This window comes from Ovis aries, chromosome 8 (genome assembly GCF_016772045.2).
Source record: "Ovis aries strain OAR_USU_Benz2616 breed Rambouillet chromosome 8, ARS-UI_Ramb_v3.0, whole genome shotgun sequence".
In the NCBI taxonomy this organism is placed as follows: domain Eukaryota; kingdom Metazoa; phylum Chordata; class Mammalia; order Artiodactyla; family Bovidae; genus Ovis; species Ovis aries.
In genome coordinates this window covers 84,586,696-84,601,756 of record NC_056061.1, presented here as the reverse complement: position 1 = coordinate 84,601,756, position 15,061 = coordinate 84,586,696, and the positions used below count along the sequence as shown (strand labels likewise).

The 15,061-nt window shown below is 47.2% G+C and overlaps 1 protein-coding gene across 3 annotated transcripts in view; it reads left to right on the top strand.

Moving 5' to 3' along the window:
- AGPAT4 (1-acylglycerol-3-phosphate O-acyltransferase 4) overlaps positions 1-15,061 on the top strand; it is a 134,248-nt gene that overhangs the window by 63,893 nt on the left and 55,294 nt on the right. The gene's annotated exons all lie outside the window — the stretch shown is intronic.

Sequence of the window (15,061 nt, the reverse complement as noted above, 5' to 3'; positions counted from 1 at the left end):
TCGTCAAATTGAGATGCGGTCCTGTGGGTGGGCCTCAGTCCTCTGTGGCTAACGGCTGTATCTTTGTAAATGGGGAGACCACGAAAGCAGATCAAACCAGTCCATCCTAAAGGGAATCGACCCTGAATATTCACTGGAAGGACTGATGTTGAAGCTGAAGCTCCGATACTTGGGCCGCCTGATGTTGCCGGGGTCCAGCCCTGGTGGATCCAGGGTGATTCGAAGGGGAGACGGAATCGGCGTCCTAGGAAAAAACTTATTTAATTACAGATATATAGAGAGATTAGAAACAGATAGTGTAGTAGGAAATATTAGTGGAGAAAAAGAGGCCGAATAACTTGGTTTACGTGGAATACCAATCACCACCTACGTAGGCCACCGGCGTCTTTCCGTTCTCCCGAAGGAGAGGAGGCACTGAGACCTCCCCGGTCCAATCTTAGAAGCCCAGGCAGAATTAGCAGGCTTGGTTAGTACCAAGTTCCAGATGGGGATTCAGCCAGAAAAACGGGGAGCAAGAAAGAAATGACACAGGGGAATCAGTCTTTCCAGAAACTGATCCAATTTCTTTATTTTTCAGGTTTGCTTATATACTTTTTGTTATACATAGGGATGAATACAGAGTCACACTGGTGTCAGCAGACCTGACCCTTGTCACAATCAGGTGCTTCATATAAAATTATACAAAGGTCTTATGGGTTTTACATCATCTTCTGGCCATGAGGCCTGCTGACATTTTATGGCCCTTTCTGATAAAGGTTAGTCAACCGGAAAACTTATTTTTTCCAGGGATGATTTTTTCTTAAACCAAATGCCACCCTCCAAATAAAGTTGCATTCCTATAGGGTGAGGGTGTAGTGGGTTACAATCAAGAAAGGAATTTACTTAGCCTAAGGTTTAACATGATTGATCTTAAAGGTTAATACTTATTTCTCCTATATTCATTATGAGGGTAGGGAATATGGAGATTTAGCAACAAATATTGGCTCAACAAATGAAAACCCTTCACTAATATAATTTCTAATCAACCCACTATACTATATTAATAATTTTCTAACTTCTCAAAAGGGTCTGTATTTAGAAAGTTTTAAAGCATCTTGTGTCTCTCACGGTTCGGAGGCTGTAAACAATCACATGTGGCTGGACAAACCCGCTCAGGCAGGCTAGAGAACCTTCAGAGGTGTTTGTATGTTGAAACACTCTTGTGATGCCCAGGAATTTTTATTAACTGGAGATGCAAGTTAACTCCTTCTCCAAGAGAACTGGTGAGGGGGGTCAGCCCCCCGTAAAGTCAGAGGAATAGGTGAGAGCATAAAACAGTAAAGTAGGCACTCTGGTTTTGGGGGTAGATGTTCGGGAACAGGGGGTTTCCTGAGGCTCAATCCCGCCTTTGCATATGCCGAAGCCTCCTTCCTCATGACCTTTGCCATGAGCGGAGTTCCTCACGCTGGCATGATGTGACGAGCCAACTCACTGGAAAAGACCCTGATGCTGGGAAAGGTTGAAGGCAGGAGGAGAAGAGGATGACAGAGGATGAGATGGTTGGATGGCATCACCGACTCAATGGACATGAGTTTGAGCAAATTCTGGGACATGGTGAAGGACAGGGAGGCCTGGCGTGCTGCAGTCGAGAGGGTCGCAAAGAGTCGGACATGACTGAATGACTGAGCAACGACCGCAAGTAGCTGCCGAGGCAGCAGGCCCAGAGGAGGCGGTGTGAAAACACTGAGACCGGAAGCCAGGAGTGCGGGTGCCCCAAGCCTCGGGAGAGGCAGCCCTGGCCACACCGTGTATTTAAGAACAGAGTACTGGTGTGTGAAAACCAATGTATTTCTGGTTGTAAGCCCCCAGTTTGGGGAACTTCAGAGCTTCCCTGATGGCTCAGTTGGTAAAGAATCTGCCTGCAATGTGGGAGACCTGGGTTTGATCCCTGGGTGGGGAAGATCCCCTGGAGAAGGGAATGGCAATCCACTGCAGTATTCTTGCCTGCAGAATCCCATGGACAGAGGAGGCTGGTGGGTTACAGTCCATGGGGTCGCACAGAGTCGCACACGGCTGAGCGACTAACACTTTTGGGGTGCTTTACAGCAGTCCCAGAAAACCGTCACTCTGTGATCCGGGTCTTTTTCCCACCCACTGTGCGTGTCAAGTGCTAAGTGAAGGCCATTCTTTGGCACTGGCAGGGGTGCTGTTTATTTCTCTCTCCTCCCACCTCACCTGGCTTCCCCTACTCCCAGTTGTTTCACCGGCAATACAGGGAATGAGAGCTTACACAGACTGAAGGCCTTGTCTGTGTTTAAGGGCCAAGCCACAGAAGCCCTCCTTCCTGCTTAAAGTCAGTGAGTGAGGTGGGGATGGCGACTGTGCAGCTGGGCTGGCCCACGCGGAGGAGCTTTGATGATGGAGACGAAGTCTTGCTGGGTTTGTTTCCCCCTGTTTTCCTTGTATTTTTAACTGGTGTTTACATTTATCTCTCTGAGTACTCTGAAGTCCAGAACTGCTTTGGCCAATCCCCAAAGCAGTCTGCCTGGGAGAACCAGAATGAAACCTTCCTTCGAACTTGGAGGAAGTTCTCCGAGGTGAATGGATCAAGTGTGGAAGCCTGTCTGTAAAGCAATGCTCAGGTCTGTCCTAGTAACAGCCTCTCTGGCTATTAAAAGAACGACAAGTCTTTTCTTCCTCTCCCTATTTTGTGCAAAGAAGTAACAGGAATGAAGTCATCTGACCCAGGAAGTCTGTTCCGGTGGCTTGCACACGCCTATGTCTCATTCGGAAGCATCCAGAAAGCTGTCTTCCTAGCTTTGTTCAGATCCAGTGTCTTTTCTTCCTAATCAGTGTTCCACTCCAGCCTGATTCCTAGTGGAACGATTTTATCTAGAATGGGACATTTACTTTGCTCCCCTTTCCTGCACAAAGCTTGTTATAAAATTAGCCTTTTGTGCCAACACTTCTTTGTTTGCATAGGGGAAAAAATACTGGCCTTGAGAACTGATGATTACATCAGTGTGTTATCAGACTAATTCATCGATAAATATCGCAGCTAAGTAGTTGATACACCTGGCAATTGGAAGCATAGTGAATATACAGCCGGTCTCATGCAACTGATCCACTGAAAGGAGATGTGATAGATAAGGGCCCTGGATTTTTAAAGAAGTTTTAAAATAGAGTAATGTAACTGTGCTATAGCATTTATTATGAGTAACAATCCATTTCTGCATCTTAAATATGTGTGTGTGCACGTGTGAGCTCACTCAGGCATGTCCAACTCTTTTGTAACCCCATGGACTGTAGCCTGCCACACTCTGTTCATGGAATTTCCCAAGGCAAGAATACTGGAGTGGGTTGCCGTTTCCTTCTCCAGGGGATCTTCTCAACCCAGAAGGGTTGGGACCAGAGTCTCCTGCATCTCCCGCCTGGGCAGGTGGATTCTTTGCCACTACACCACCTGGGAAGCCCCATATGTGTGTATACACATGTAAATATATGTTTCACTCATAGTGCGTGATTGTTCCTACCAAAAAATGACCTGGTATTTTAAATAGAAAGCTTAATCACTCACAACTTCAAATAGACATGTTAAGACGTGTTAAAGAAACAGCAGATTTAGGAATACAACTGTGATACTGGGTTGTATGAGCAGATGCTTGCCTTGGAGCAAGGTGTCTTAGCTGTTGAAGTGGTTTATAAATAAATTAATTCTCAGCCAAGGTGCCTGTTTGTTTTTGCAAGCATTAAATTGCACTTGTGACTTGGGTTACGGCTTTCAAATTAGGTTATAAGTTTGACTTTCGTGTCTTGTAACTTGATAAGACAGTTGGGTGTGTTCTTCAAAGTGGGCTGGGTATTCCCCAGTGGGGGAAACAAGACGAGCCATAGATTATAGAAAGAAAACCTTAGAGCTTCTCATTTATATTCCATTTATCATACATAGAGGGCTTCCCACGTGGCTCAGTGGTAAGGAATCTGCCTGCAGTACAGGAGACGAGCGGGCTCCATCCCTGGGTCGAGGAGATTCCCTGGAAGAAGAAATGGCAACCCACTCCAGTATTCTTGCCTGGAGAATCCCGTGGACAGAGAAGCCTAGCGGGCTACAGTCCACGGGGTCACAAAAGAGTTGGACACAACTTAGCAACTAAACAACAGCAACAATAATAGCATATATGGATAAGATTTTTAAATTGCATATATTTTATAAATTATACAAAGCAAAATTTTATGTGTATAAAATTTGTGTATGCTAATGGTGCCTATTTAATTTTTCAACTTAAACAATCTAAATTATTTGATGATCACTGCCTTAGCCTGTAGGTTTGGGTGTCAGCACACTGGAGACAGAGGAAACAGTGGTTGACTTTATTTTGGGGGGCTCCAAAATCATTGCAGATGGTGATTGCAGCCATGAAATTAAAAGACGCTTGCTCCTTGGAAGGAAAGTTATGGCCAACCTAGACAGCATATTGAAAAGCAGAGACATTACTTTGTCAACAAAGGTCCGTCTAGTCAAAGCTATGGTTTTTCCAGTGGTCATGTATGGATATGAGAGTTGGACTATAAAGAAAGCTGAGCACAGAAGAATTGATGCTTTTGAACTGTGGTGTTGGAGAAGACTCTTGAGAGTCCCTTGGACTGCAAGGAGATCCAACCTGTCCATCCTAAAGGAGATCAATCCTGGGTGTTCACTGGAAGGACTAATGTTGAAGCTGAAACTCCAATACTTTGGCCACCTGATGTGAAAAGCTGGCTCTTCCTGATGCTGGGAAAGATTGAAGGCAGGAGGAGAAGGGGACGACAGAGGATGAGATGGTTGGATGGCATCACTGACTCAATGGACATGGGTTTGAGTAACCTCTGGGAGTTGGTGATGGACAGGGAAGCCTGGCATGCTGCAGTCCATGGGGTCACAAAGAGTTGGACACAACTGTGCGGCTGAACTGAACTGAACCATTCCATATGCACTTCAGCTTGGATGGAATAAACAAAAACAAGTTAAATCTATGTCCACGGGTAAAACTTTTCTACATGCATCCTTCTACGAAGGGTGTCAACCTTCCTCTGCCCCCAGAAATGGAAGGCTGTTCTGTGTTCTGGTTCAGACCCATTTTCTTCCCTCTTGCTCCGTGGCCTGTCGACAGCAGGGAGCGGTGGGGGTGGGGGTTACAGAAGAGTAACAAAAGATGACATTGAACTAAAGCCGAACTCGCGAGGCTGCGGAGGGCTCGCATCACTGCAGATCTGACAAGGCTCCTTCATAGTCTGACAAAGGAGACTGGGACACATCTGGACCAGAGACAGTGTTGGTGCTGCCTCTGTTGGAGAGAGAGCCCTGATTCCATGGTGGGGGTGTGGGCTGGGCTGGGAGTAAACGAGCAGATCTCGGGAGCCAGGGCGATGCTGTCCAGGCCTGGGAGGAAAGCTGAGCGGAGGAGGGGCACCAGGGCCCCAGTCTCCCCTGCCCTGGGGCAGACAGCTCTCAGACGCCTCCCTGTATCCTCCAGCTGTTTCATTTGCCAGTGAAGTAGCCTTCATACCACCCTACCCTCCCTTGTGCTGGGCTGCACTCGTGAAAACTCCAGAGATGCCCTCAGCTCTCTTTGTTAAGATGCTGTTCCTCGGGCATTCCACCTGAGTCTTCACCTCCTCCCTGACTCCCTAGGGCCAGCTGAGTTGGATCCTCTCCTCCACCTGCTGAAGGTGCTGTTTTCACGGCGTGCTTCCCTTGACTTCAGGCTTTCCCGTCATCAGTTCCTTGTCAGTTTCCTTTTGGGCATCTCACGGCTCTGGCCTGATTCATGGCCTTTCAGTCGTGAAAGATGGCAGAGTATATGTAGGATGAAGAAAGGGAGGAAGGAGGAAAAGAGAGAAGGAGGAGGGGAGGGAGGAGGGAGAGAGGGCAGGGAAGAGGGGAGGAGGGAAGGGAGGAGAGAGGAGGGAAGGGAGGTGGGGAAGAGGGTTGGGAGGAGGGAGGGGGGAAGGGAGGGACGAAGATGACGAGCAGAGAGAATGAGTAGACACAGGGACGGGGATGTGAACACACAGGAGTCAGGTCCCCGAGGAGCACGTGGTCCTGGCACCTGGAAGTCAGGAGGCGTGGAGCTGGGGGTGGGAAGTGCAGATAAGGAGAGATGTGGGGGCACCGGTACTTGAGGTCAGAAGCTGGGGCCGCTCATCACCGTGCACCCAGCCCCGCGAGCACAACACCTGGGCCGTGCTCAACAGAAGGTGCCCGATAATTGCTGACGGAATTGAATTCAGGGGCATTCTGTGGCTTGCGTGCGTTTGCAGAACTGTCTCAGGTGTCAGATGGAGGGTGCACTGGGGGAGGGCTGAGGTGGAGACCTGTGATGAAAGCTTCCTGCCACCCTCCAGACCGCATCCACGCCTAGGGTGGAGCCTCTTCCTGCCTCGATGAGAGGGTCCAGCCAGGATGAGAGGGTCCAGCCAGCATGAGAGGGTCCAGCCAGGCGGCTGCTAGCGCTGGGTTTCCTCCCTGATTTCTCCCGCTCATCCTGCCTCCAGTGGGAGAAACGGGAACAGAAAAGGAATCTGTTCCTTTCTGCTCTTAGAACTTGGCTGCTGGGATGAAAATTGTACACAAATAGTCACATATTTGTGAGCATCTTAGTTATCTGGAGGAAGTGATTGGAAGGCTACTCAGTTCGGGACATAAAGGTCTCTTGCGAGACATGGCTCAGCCCTGGAAGAGGATCAAAGAGCCAGAAATCTCCAGTCCAGCCCATGCCGGCTGTGCTCGGCCAGGGGCCATGCTGCCCACATGGACCCGTCCCGGCGGCCAGGTAACAGTCAGCACTGCCCGTGCCCCGTGTGACCCATTCTCCCACCACGTGGCTCCTTCCTGTTGCCACGCACACTGTCCGTCTCCCGCTAGGGTGCCGTTGCGTTTCAGGACAGTTCCGTTCAGTTCAGTCGCTCAGTCATGTCCAGTTCTTTGCGACCCCATAAACCACAGCACATCAGGCCTCCCTGTACATCTCCAACTCCCGGAGTTCACCCAGTCAGCACTGCCCGTGCCCCGTGTGACCCATTCTCCCACCACGTGGCTCCTTCCTGTTGCCACGCACACTGTCCGTCTCCCGCTAGGGTGCCGTTGCGTTTCAGGACAGTTCCGTTCAGTTCAGTCGCTCAGTCATGTCCAGTTCTTTGCGACCCCATAAACCACAGCACATCAGGCCTCCCTGTACATCTCCAACTCCCGGAGTTCACCCAAACTCATGTCATTGAGTCAGTGATGCCATCCAGCCAGCTCATTCTCTGTCGTCCCCTTTTCCTCCTGCCTTCAATCTTTCCCAGCATCAGGGTCTTTTCTAATGAGTCAGCTCTTCGCATCAAGTGGCCAAAGTATTGGAGTTTCAGCTTCAACATCAGTCCTTCCAATGAACACCCAGGACTGATCTCCTTTAGGATGAACAGGTTGGATCTCCTTGCAGTCCAAGGGACTCTCAAGAGTCTTCTCCAACACCACAGTTCAAAAGCACCAATTCTTCTGTGCTCAGCTTTCTTTATAGTCCAACTCTCATATCCATACATGACCGCTGGAAAAACCATAGCCTTGACTAGACGGACCTTTGTTGACAAAGTAATGTCTCTGCTTTTCAATATGCTGTCTAGGTTGACCATAACTTTCCTTCCAAGGAGCAAGCGTCTTTTAATTTCATGGCTGCAGTCACCATCTGCAGTGATTTTGGAGCCCCCAAAAATAAAGTCAACCACTGTTTCCACTGTTTCCCCATCTATTTGCCATGAAGTGATGGAACCGGATGCCATGATCTTAATTTTCTGAATGCTGAGCTTTAACCCAACTTTCTCACAGGACTCAGCTAATGTTGAGTATTACAATTGTTGCTTAGGTCTGTAGAAACGAGGAGCCTGTAGATCTTCCCTTTGGGAGATTTAAATCAGTACTTAAAATATTATATAAAGAGGATGGTTATAATCTTACTAAGGAAGCACTTGTTGGCATCAAGCTGTGTGTGGATTCTTTTACAAAACTGCCCTGGCGGGTCTGCTGCCTGGGTTTTGGCTGCCCTGGGTCTTCACTGAGGCACGAGGGCTTCTCTGGTTGTGGCCCGAGGGCCTCTCTGCCCCGTGGCACATGGAATCTGAGTTTCCTGACCGGGGACCAGACCGGCGTCCCCTGCATTGGAAGGCAGGTTCTGAAAGACTGGGCCCTCAGGGAAGTCAGGTCTTGTTGCCTTTTCCTCAGCTCCGTCTAAGGAAAGCTAGCAGAATGGGCTTGGGAGGTGGCAAGGGCATCCTTTTCTGACCCGAAGCACAGCACAGGACGCTGTGAAACGTTGTCCTTCTCGCAGGCACTACCCCAGGAGGGATGCCGCCGGCAGAGTGCAGGCCCCAGGCACATCACTGCTGGCCCTGAGGACTAAACACGCCCTTGGCAGCTCGTGTGAGGCCAGAAATGATGCCGATGGACTTCTTCCAGGGCACAGATAGGGAAGCGCAGAGTAGACCAAGAAGTGACTTTCCCCGGAATTCAGCTCAGCTCAGGCAGACCGGAGGCTGGGATTGGTTTCTGCCGCCGCAGGCTCGCTCAGATGCCCCAGCACCCTCGTGCCCTGGCTAGTTCAAAGTCTTATCCTTGGTCTCACCTGGCCAGTGCCTTCAGAGGCCCCTGTTCTGGCCCCAGCGCCTCACTGTGTGTGACGCTGGGTTCAGGCTGTCAAGATGAGTAACAGCAGACAGCAGAAACCTCCTCCTCTTCCTGCCTTTGTTACGATCATAAACATAGTTTATAGTTAAATTTGCAAAAACCCTTTCTAGCGGCTGGGCAGCACTTTCCTCACAAGGGAGTGCTCACAAAAGCCTTTTATGCAGCCCCGTGGCACATCCTGTATCACAGGCTGTTGGAGAAATTGATGTGAGCGCGCGGATCTGTTCCAGCAGGAGAGGAAGGATCTGTGTATCACCTTCGAGCCAGGCTCCGGGATTTCCCGCTGCATCTATCTGTCCCCTGGAGGAGGAGACCCATTTCCCAGGTCAGGTTTCCACTTGTGATGAGGAGTCTTTCTCATGCTGTGACCAGATTTCAGGCTGATTTACGGGTGACCCAGCCTTTCCTCTTTGGTTTGCATTTCTGCTTCCTTGGCAGAGCCAGTCTTCCTTGCTGGATGTGATGTGTTTTTCCAGGAACTGACCCCCAAGGTCATGGTGACAGTTGCAGGGATTTCTTCCAATGTGAACTCACCCTCTTTGCTTCCGTTCACAGCGGTGGTTCTGATTACATGGCTCCATCTTACTGTTCACGGTTCTTTCCTGTTGGGCAGCTAGCATTTCATCCAGACTTCTGTTTGAATGTTAGCAATTGTGAATTGATGGAATTCAGATTAAGTATTTTTGTGCCTAATGTAAATACTTGGGAAAGATTCTTTATTTAAATCCACCAGTGCTCAATAGTCTTTAGAGCATGTCTAATTTTCTATTTCTTCTAAATTTTTTCTGTACTTATGAATCTTGAAAATCTGAATGATGAATGATGGTTACTTTTTCCAAGTTGACCATTGCAAGCCCATTGTTTGTTGTTGTTCCTGTTGTTTTGAGGTGAATGCAGATTTGATCTCCAGAGATAGGAGTTGTTTATTCCTTGTTGGATTCTGTCTTAAATTTTGAGTGTTGTGGGGGCTAAAAGCCTGCAAATCTGCAGATGTTAATATCATCTGGAGTGTGTATGTATGTGTTGCGTTGAGCTGTTAAGAACAAAGGACTTTAAATGAAATAATGCCATTTGTAACAACATGGACAAACCTAGAGATTATCACATTAAGTAAAGTAAGTCAGAAAGAGAAAGACAAATGCCTTATGATATCACTTGTATGTGGAATCTGCAAAGTACTATAAGTGAACGTATTTACAAAACAGAAACAGATGCACCGACATAGAAAACAGGTTTCTGTTTATCAGAGGGGAAGGAAGGGGGAGGGATAAATCAGGCATTTGGAATTAGCAGATACACACTATTGTATATAAAATAAACAACAAGATTCTACTGTACAGCACAGGCAACTATATTCAGTATCTTATAATAATAGTGGAAAAGAATATGAAAAATATATATGAATAATAATAATAACTGAATCACTTTTGCTGTACACCAGAAACTAACACAGCATTGTAAATCAACTCTACTTCAAGTAAAACATTAAGAAAAAAAGAACAAAGGACTTTAAGGTAGGCATAAAAAGGGAACATGGCCAACACTGCAGAGGTGACAGACATGCAAACACCTGTTGGGGGCTAATTCCCTGTGGAAACATCTTGCGAGACCTATCTGAATATCGCATAGCTTCCCTTTTTAGTACCACAGTGTTTTTCTTGGTAGTTAATTTCATATTTCAAAAAGACCGAAATGTAAGGTTGGTTTTCAGAAAAACCTTTTTTAAGCTAATTGACAGTGTCTTTCTCACTAGAATTGGAACCCAACCCAGCCTTGCTTTGAGCAAGGCCAGCAGGGTTGCGACTGGGGGAGGGTAAGAAGGCCTCAGCAACGGTCTGTCCGTCAGTTCTCCTTGTTCTGCCTCTTCTAAGAACACAAAAGATACGGATCCTCAAGGCTCTGCTCGGAGGACTCTGAATCCATGTGTCTTAGTCGTGAGCTCCCACTCAAGCTGCAGGCTGTGTTTGCCTGCTCCCAGAGGAGTGTGGCTCACGAGTTCACCACCGCGCCCTGAAGTCCTTCCCACACTTTCCCCGCTCTGCCGGTGGGTCACACTCTCGTTCCCTGTGATTTTTTCCATCTCTTGCCCCATCAACCCTGACTCCCATCTGCATTCCCTTTACACTAAACCACCTTTTTTTTTTTTTTTAAAGCAGGGAAATGTCACTTTGTACTGCACTAATTCATTTATTATTTCGATTGTTCATCATCATTTCTCTCCATCCCTCCTTGCCCCGACGCCACCAGAATTTGAACATATTTCAGGGATTTCTGTCCCTAGTTGGACACGACTGAGAGACTGAACTGAACTGAACTGAGCATGCAACCATGTAAGCATCTCATGACTCAGCTTTATAGTATCTCATAGCATAACCTGGTGCCCTGAATGACAGCTGGTACCCCAAAAAGGCCTGGACACCAATCACGTGACCTGGGAGGTTTGTTTCCCTCAGACTTGCTTCATTGTTAGGGGAGGGGAGAGGTCCTGGTGCTCACCAGAGGCCAGGAGGGTACAAACCAGTACACTAGGTCAGAGGTGCTCTTGCCTCTGCAGTGACTGATTCCATTGCTATTTTCAAGGCAGCAAGAGAGGTTTCTAGCAAATTTACTTCCAGAGGGTTTGTAGAATTGCTGATTGCATGCCCACTCTTTTTCACAGGAGAAAATATAACACTCTTAAATTCACATCTGTATTGGAAATAGTGCCTGGATAATAGTGTTATACTTTCTAGGAACCATGGGATTCCTTGGAATAGCCCATCAAGTAACTAGAAGGACTATCTTGCTCTATCCTTTCAGCCTCTTTGCTTTGTTATTCAGATTGGCTAATTTTTTCTGTTCCATCTTCAGGTTCTCTGATTCTTTCCTCTTTTGAGTCCATCAATTGTGTTTCTTCCCTTAGTTTTTGCTTTTTCAGTTCCAGAATTGCCATTTGGTTCTACTTTGTATCTTCTGTTTATTTGCCAAGACTTTCTGCTCTTCATTTACTTCAAGTGCGTTCTTAATTGCTATTGAAGCATTTTTATGATGGCCTCTTTAAAATTCCTGTTAGATAATTCCAACTTCTGTGTTGTCTCAGTGTCCAGTTCAGTTCAGTTCAGTCACTCAGTCACTTCTGACTCTTTGCGACCCCATGGACTGCAGCACGCCAGGCCTCCCTGTCCATCACCAACTTCTGGAGCTTGCTCAGTCTCATGCCCATTGAGTCGGTGATGCCATCCAACTATCTCCTCCTCTGTCGTCCCCTTGTCCCCTTCTCTTCCTGCCTTCAATCTTTCCCAGCATCAGGGTCTTTTCCAGTGAGTCAGTTCTTAGCATCAGGTGGCCAAAGTATTGGCATTTCAGCTTCAGCATCAGTCCTTGCAATGAATATTTGGAACTGATTTCTTTTAGGATTGACTGGTTGGATCTCCTTGCAGTCCAAGGGACTCTCAAGAGTCTTCTCCAACACCACAGTTCAGAACACACCGGTCTCAGGGCTGGTCTGTGTCAACTGTCTTTTCTCATTAAGGTTGAGACTTCCCTGGCTCTTGCTTGAACAGTGTTTCCATTGTATCCTGGATATTTGGGGCATTATGGTTTGGGATTCTGGATATCATTTCAGTCTATTTCAGCAGGCTTTCTCTGACACTGAATTAGTGGGGAGAAGGGGTTATTGCCTTGCTCACTGCCTGGCAGGGGTGGAAGGACATGTTCCCTACTGTTCCTCCATGGACACCCTGGATGGGTGAAGGGTGCCTCCTTATTGCTGGGCAGAGTGGGCATCTGGACTCCCTGCAGGCCTCCACTGATACCACCCTGAAGGGGTGCCTTGTTATGTCCGAGGCATGGGGACTGGTTCCCATTGGAGGGTGGTGAAAGTTCCAGTTCCCCAGCCAGTAATCTCTGACACCACCCAGCAGGTAGAGGAATTGAGGGAGATGCCTCATTAAAGCCTGAAAATGGTCCCCCACTTGGGCTTTTCTTTGCTAATGGGGATCAGAGCGGTGGTGTTGTTCAGTCACTCAGTCATGTCCAACTCTGTGCGACCTCATGGACTGCAGCATGCCAGGCTTCCCTGTCCATCACCATCTCCTGGAGTTTGCTCAGGAGTTGTGATGTGAGTCAGTGATGCCATCCAACAGTCTTATCCTGTAGAAGTAGCTGAATTCATTTTCAGCTGAAATGCGCTTCAGAGCCTCTGCCCTCTCTCTCCAGAGAGTGTTGCTCTTTCAGATTTTTAACCTTAAAGTGTCCCTCTGGGTCACCCTTCATATTGCCTGAGTTATTGCCCAGAGTCAATGCAGAAAAAGACTGCTCAAGCCTCAGCATCGGAGATGGAGGTGAGAGGAGACTTGGGCTTGGTGCTGGCTGTTTGGCTTGGCCTCTGCTCCCCGGCTGAGCCTGGAGAGCAGCTTGTCTGGGACCCTGCGGCCAGCTGGGTGGACATGCCCACTGTGTGTGGTGGGGCGGCCTGGAAGGGAGGCGGGATGGACAAGGGGTGGAAGGGATGTGTTTGGGGTCAGTCATGGCAGTGAGTCATTTGTCTATTTCGACCTGGGCAAGCTGGCATTTCTTTGCAACAACGAGTGCCCGTAGATGGACCGTCAGGTCCCCTGCCCAGTCTCCAGCGGTGAGGCTGAGGCCTGAGCCATCTCTGGCTTCTCCCCAGGGCTCTTTAATCAACAGTATTATGTAGGCATTCACAGCAGGTTTATTTTTAAGCTTGGTTATCTTTCAGATTTGGGGGTGGTTGTGAACTAACTGTAGCTGAAATTATTCTTTTAGCTGACTCTCATAGTTACAAGGTAATACAGTGGGGGGAAAGCGATGAAAAATCATTCAAAGCTTTGCTTCACTGCAAATACACATTTAATTCTGGGGGGAAAAAAAATTCCTGTCTCTTTCGTCAACTGCATCATAGCATAAATTTACTGTGCTTGACACCAAAGCATCTATATTTTTTAAGTTTGAGAGAACACTCTTTTTTTAAACAGCTGCTGATGACAAACAACTGTAGATCAGTTTTGATTGACATTTTGTTTGCTTTTTTAGATTTAATTAGCATTTGTAAAATTTGGGAGAGTTAAACTTAATCATGAGAAAATGAGCTAATGAAGCCTGAGTGCAGTTTCTAGATAGTTGTCTGCGGCTTCCGGGTAAATATCGAAGGAAAGGGAGACTTGGTGGGGGATTAACTGGAGTATTTACCTTCAAGGCTGGAGCTGGTTATAAAATTGGTTGCATGAATACTAAATTGGAGGTATTCATTATTAAATCCAACAAAATAATAAAAAAAGGCACTGGAGCAACTGAAGAACATTTTGAAAATGCAGTGGTTGAAACTTCCATACAGAGTAACTAGATGCTATTTTCTTACATTTAAGACTTATTCAAAATAAACTCCCCATTTCCGGAAAGATAATGCAGAATGTTAACCAACACACTGTTAATCCCCTTTGTGCCATAATGCCCTTTGTATGTTTATTAATATGAAGATCAAATGCATTCAACTCCTGAATGCAACTAAGACAAACATTTTTAAACACAACTTCCAGCCTGTATATCTAAATATCTAAAATTAAGAAGGTAGAATCAACTCAAGAGTTGGAAATTGCTTTCCAAACGTTTAACAACCTAGAATCAAAGCTAACATAAATATCTTTTTGGCTTTGCGGTCTCAACCACGGTTATAATCATGGTTTGTTTATTTATGTTAATGGTGTACATCTTTGCAGGGCAGCAGAGAGTCCCTGATTAAATGCTTTCAGGGTGAATTTGGAAGGTCACAAGAAGGGCGGGATGAAAGTGCAACAAACAGCTCTCCAGTGGGCAGGGAGATGGGTATCCTACCTGGACAGACGAAGTTCTCTTCCAACCATGAAAGTGAAAGTGTTAACAGATCAGTTGTGTCTGACTCTTTGCAACTCCATGGACGGTAGCCCACCAGGCTCCTCGTCCATGGAATTCTCCAGGCAAGAATACTGGAGTGGGTAGCCATTCCTTTCTCCAGGGGATCTTCTGGAGCCAGCGATGAGACTCAGGTCTCCTGCACTGTAGGCAGATTCTTTACCGTCTGAGCCACCACCATGGTTCTTATGAATTCCAGCCAAAAACAACTATCCTAGCAAAGCTGTATGAACTCTTACTTATTATTCACCTAACAAACATTGGCTTAACACATATTACATGCCAGGCACTATTCTGAGTGCTGGCGTTATAAGAAGGACGAAGACACAGGCCCGAGAAGAGCTTGCAGGCCAAGATCTTTGGGGAGAGAGACATCAGACAGTCGTGATGTAGTGTGTGTTCAGTTATCACGTGCTGTGTGACAAGCCAACCCCCCAAATCCAGTGGCTTCAGGCAACTGTCTCATGCCAGTGGACTCCCTGGGTCAGGAAT